We start from the raw sequence: 5,000 nt of genomic DNA on the forward strand, positions 1-5,000 counted from the left end.
ATAAATTGTCTCTTAACAGGCATTTTGACGGCAACCATAAGCTTGTGAGGTGGCGGATGGTTTTTCATGGCTGCGTGGACGGCTTCAGCAGGACAATTATATACCTGCGGTGCTTATCTAATAACAGGGCATCAAGTGTCTTGTCACTGTTTCTTCAGGGTATCCAAAATTTTGGTTTACCATTAAGAGTAAGATGTGATCATGGAATGGAGAATGTATTGGTGGCTCGATTTATGCTAGAAAGAAGAGGGTTACACAGCGTTATTACTGGGGTTTCAGTCCACAACCAAAGAATCGAGAGATTATGGGCAGAACTTAACAGAGTAGTTTCAAGACATTTTATCAATATATTTAATTTCATGGAGGAAGAAGGTATTTTGGATTCTCTTAACGAACTACACCTTTTCTGTTTACATTTTATATATTTACCCAGAATTGAACATGCAGTAAATGAATTTATAAACCAATGGAATCACCACAGACTTTCCACACAAGGGGGGCGAACACCCTTAGAGCTCTGGCATGCAGGTGTCATAAGGAGCATAGGTATCCATCCTGTTGTAGAGGATATATTTCTGGACAACAACCATTATGTCAGAGAAGAAGGGCCTTTGCCTGCATTTCAAACAGGCAACAATATAGTGGTTCCTGATATCAATGTTCAGTTAAGCAATGTCACAATGAACACTATTCAAGAAATAAATCCTCTTGAAAATGATGGCAACCATGGCATAGATCTTTTTTGTTCAGTGTTGAATCATCTTACAACAGTTGCCACACAAATTAATTGAAAACAAGAACAATTAGAAAACTTGTTTATTGCGGAAAATGTTGCCATTGTACAACAGCTAAAATGGTTATTTTTTGTTGTTACTGAAAATAAGAATTACCTTAAAAGAAAATATTAGTTGTACTCTTTCAATGCATGTAATGTATAAAAAACATTCAAGACAATCTTCAATGTCCATGGAAATTACAAAATGAATGAATATTCTTTAACAAATAATAAAGTAAAAATGACTAAAAAAAGAAAAGAAAGTTTGTATTTCTTTTGTGCACTCCTGAACAAAACAACTGAGCGCTCACATGGTATGGGCAAAAAAAGTTTTAAAACTGTTAACGGTCACAGAAACAACAGCCTATAAGAACTTACAGTGTACACTTCATCTGAATTGGTCCTAGTCTATCTACACCACCAAGTGACAAAATTGCCAAAATCTAAACTCACAGAAAATTCATGGCTGACCAAATCCATAAGTATTTGCGAGAGCAAAGTCAAATTTTTCTTTGAACTGTTTATATGAATCATGTAGGGGTAAGCGAATGGTGTTTATGCAAGTGTTTGCCGTAGGGAACATGGGCGTGGAAGTACAGTCTGCTCCGTTGTGTATGAATTCGACAGAGGGGCATGGGGAGAAGCCCACTGGTGGCACCATAGTTGCTCCCGTTGCAAAAGCCAAAATCTTTTGAAGTTTTTTTGGCCCATCTTCTTCTAAAAAAAATAAGTGTGACAGTGTCACTGCACACACACACACACAGTCACTGCTCCACTCCCCTCCCGCCCACACACACACACACACACACACACACACACATCTTCACTGTCATCACTCACATACATCATACATACAGTACTCTGCTTGCAATAGTAAGTCCCTTCACCATACTTGCAGTACACAGCCCCCTCTCCCCTACATACACAGCACATTATTTCATCAGGAAGCTTCTGCAACACACATCCCCAACATACTTACAGCACACTGCCCCCCCCCCCCCTCCAATACACAGCACATTGTCTCATGAGGAAGCTTCTCCAACACACATATTGCACACTGCCCTCTCCCCACATACACAGCACACTATCCCATCTCCCTTGTCATCCCCCCAACACATACACCAAGAGCCCTGGCAGTTGGGTTAGCCCCTTGAGCTGTGCATCTGCCCAAGGTTTCTTCCTTGGTAAGGGAGTTTTTCCTTGCCCCTGTTGCTCTTGGGTGCTCCTTGTTGGTGCCCCCCCCCCCATCCCAATCCTCCCCCACCTTTCTTATGCAGCCCTTGCCACTTAATCTACTAAAGCCCTCTTCTACTGCACTTTTTACCCCCCCCCCCCCCCCATAAATGCACAAATAGGCTGACACCAGACATAATTTCACTGCATTTCTTACTTCCTGTAACTATAAACTTCCTTGTATCCTTGTCATTCTATAGAACTGTACAAAATAGAATAAACTTGTGTGGTTGTTTAAAAGAACATAAAATATTTATGGTATGAATCCAGGAGATAGTCCCTCCAAAAAGAGACAACAGGGTCCTCTGCAGTCCATTTGTTGCTGCCCTCAGTTGAACGCCGGATTTCGAACAGGTCCTCCATGAACTCCCACATTTCATGCAGCTGCGTGAATCACGGAAAGCGCAAATGAAGTGGCCATTTCTAAATGGGACCCACTGTAGGCTATGTGGTAACACAGTCAATATATATTTTTTCAAATGTGCTTCATAAACATACAATACTGCACTACAAAAACGCAAACATCTCAATTATACTTCTCCTTTCACCCAAATAATGAAGGTGAAAAGAAGTTATTACGCCTTGGCTGTATACATTTAGCTGTATTGGCTGTTTTATTTCTTTTTTTGTGGGATGTCCAATTTATATGTAGAAATGCACATTTGCAATGGTGACTTAATATGTTGTTGTAAAAGTTGTATAATGTTTTAAGTGGGAGAAAAGGTGAAAACTTACCAGCAGTTCCCTTGATGGTCTTATGTAGAGTGACTTGGTTCTGTAAACCTTGTGTATGAGCATACCTGTAAGCTCCTGGCCCCCCTGAAGCTTTGGGAGCACCAGTTTATTGCCACACGGCATTAATAACTGGAGGCTATTTAAGATAATAATAAAAAATAAATAAATATTCTTTTAAACTTATTTACTTCAACATACAATTTATGTTCACTCAAAATAATTTTACCACAAACAATTGTAGGAATCACAACTGGGTTTAGCAAATCTGTAAATTGTTCAAATTTATTTTAAATAAAGACCAGATAATAAGAAAGGAATTGACCATTACCTGACATCCGCTGGGATTCGGTCACCAAAGCCTTCACGGATTCTGTTTATTATTGTTTGGTGGTCCCAGACCTTTTTGAATTCAAATGCACTTAATATGTGCCCTTGGTTATGAAGCCACAATTTTGGGCCCTGCTTGCAAACAACTGTCCATGATGGATCCGGGAGAAGCACAACATCTTTATTAAAATGCTCGTACTGTTGCACTCGGTCTCTGAAATAACAAAAAAAATGCAATTATACTATGAGCAGTGCAACATGAATATGCTTCAGAAGCCATGGTCAGTATTCATTACATAACACAGATTATTTTACATTGTCTTGAGGCCTTTCTGTTCTGCAACAAGATTGTGTAGGCTACTTTTCAAGAGTTAATAACACAGAGTTAAAGGAAAATTCCGGTTTTTAGCACTTTAAGGCACTTTTCTGGTTTGTTTTTGATGAACTAGAGTGGGGGACACCGCCATTTTGACGATTGGTCCTGTCTCGACTTTTCTGACTCGTTTTGAATCGCCTTTTCACTTCTCAGGGTGGCTGGCAATGGGCATACTGTAGTAGGCTACTCAAACATGTCCTAAAACAACCCTGTGCAAAACTGTGCAACTCACCGAGTGGTTAGTGGAGTTCGTTGACTATTAAAAGCAAATATATCGGCGCAAAGTATGATTCGTATTTGAACCTGAAGCATAGACAGTGGCGCAGTAATATCAACGTGCAATGAAAGAAATCAATGGGATTTTACAAAATGCCAAATAAAAGAAACAGAAACTGTATTTCGCTATGCTACTTGTTTTGGAACATCAACGAACACCACTAACCACTCGGTGAGTTGCACAGTTTTGAAAACGAACGTTAAGGGTTGTTTTAGGACATGTTTGAGTAGCCTACTAGAGTATGCCCATTGCCAGCCTAATTAGTCTAAAGCAACAGTACTTAAGTTACTCAAAAATATTCAACATATAATCTATATTTGTATAGCCAATGACATTTTAATACAAAGTTAAAGAATTTGAAATGCCAAAATGCTTACCTTTTTTTCCTTGTGCCAGATTTCCATACCCCGAAACACTGCTGCGCTTGATAACGTGGTGGTGGTGCCTGTGCGCCAGAAATGGAAGCTGTTGTTGGCAAGGGCAAGCTAACGTTACGTGAGCGGGATGGGAACAGCGACGCTAGGCGACTGTCCACCGCACTTGTGCTTGGGGGTTGTTGCTGGCTTCCATGGCTTGACAGGGTCGTTATTGTCGCAGCTGAGGCCAATATATTATTGAGTAGAGTAGCTGCTTCTGAGAGGTTGGCTGGCTGCATGTTGATCAGACATCTTGCTGTGATATTGATATTGGCGGGAGCGTGGGTCCTTGTTCAACTTCCTTCCGGTTCAACTGAAATGCCTTCCGTTTACAATGAAATTGTCATGCATACATACTAGTGAAATGCTCACACACATACAACTGAAAATGTTCTTAAACTCGCATAACTAGCGAGAGTTTTTCAGATGTGTATGAACGCATTTCACTAGTATAGGTGAGAGCATTTCAATATTCGAAAAGAGATTTCACTATAGTGTGTGAACGGTTTCATATGTCTATGTGCGAGGTTTCACCATAGTGCGTGAATGGTTTCATATGTGTATGTGCGAGGTTTCACTATAGTGTGTGAACGGTTTCATATGTCTATGTGCGAGGTTTCACCATAGTGCGTGAATGGTTTCATATGTGTATGTGCGAGGTTTCACTATAGTGCGTGAATGGTTTCATATGTGTATGTGCGAGGTTTCACTATAGTGCGTGAGAGCATTTCATATGTGTATGTGCGAGTGCATTTCATATATATGCGAGGTTTCACTATTGTCTGTGAATGGTTTCATGTCTATGTGCAAGGTTTTACCATAGTGCGTGAATGGTTTCATATGTGTATGTGCGAGGTTTCA

At 40.2% G+C, this 5,000-nt stretch overlaps 1 protein-coding gene and 1 long non-coding RNA gene across 2 annotated transcripts in view; one reads left to right on the forward strand and one right to left on the reverse strand.

Annotated features, from left to right (window-relative positions):
• The window catches only part of ano5b (anoctamin 5b), a 93,870-nt gene that overhangs the window by 62,219 nt on the left and 26,651 nt on the right, over positions 1 to 5,000 (forward strand). The gene's annotated exons all lie outside the window — the stretch shown is intronic.
• Positions 2,663 to 5,000, reverse strand: part of LOC143133008 (uncharacterized) — a 2,763-nt gene continuing 425 nt past the window's right edge. The window contains exons 1-3 of the long non-coding RNA XR_012988403.1: positions 4,101 to 5,000; positions 3,072 to 3,284; positions 2,663 to 2,879 (exon numbers count right to left, since the gene is read on the reverse strand). The exon at positions 4,101 to 5,000 is cut by the window's right edge and continues 425 nt beyond it. This is a non-coding gene — a long non-coding RNA (uncharacterized LOC143133008). The remainder of the gene's footprint in view (positions 2,880 to 3,071; positions 3,285 to 4,100) is intronic.

Source organism: Alosa pseudoharengus, unplaced genomic scaffold, assembly GCF_046254945.1.
Source record: "Alosa pseudoharengus isolate Yale_2024_CS ecotype anadromous, Long Island Sound unplaced genomic scaffold, YU_APseudo_1.1 YU_APseudo_1.1_scf_19, whole genome shotgun sequence".
NCBI lineage: Eukaryota > Metazoa > Chordata > Actinopteri > Clupeiformes > Clupeidae > Alosa > Alosa pseudoharengus.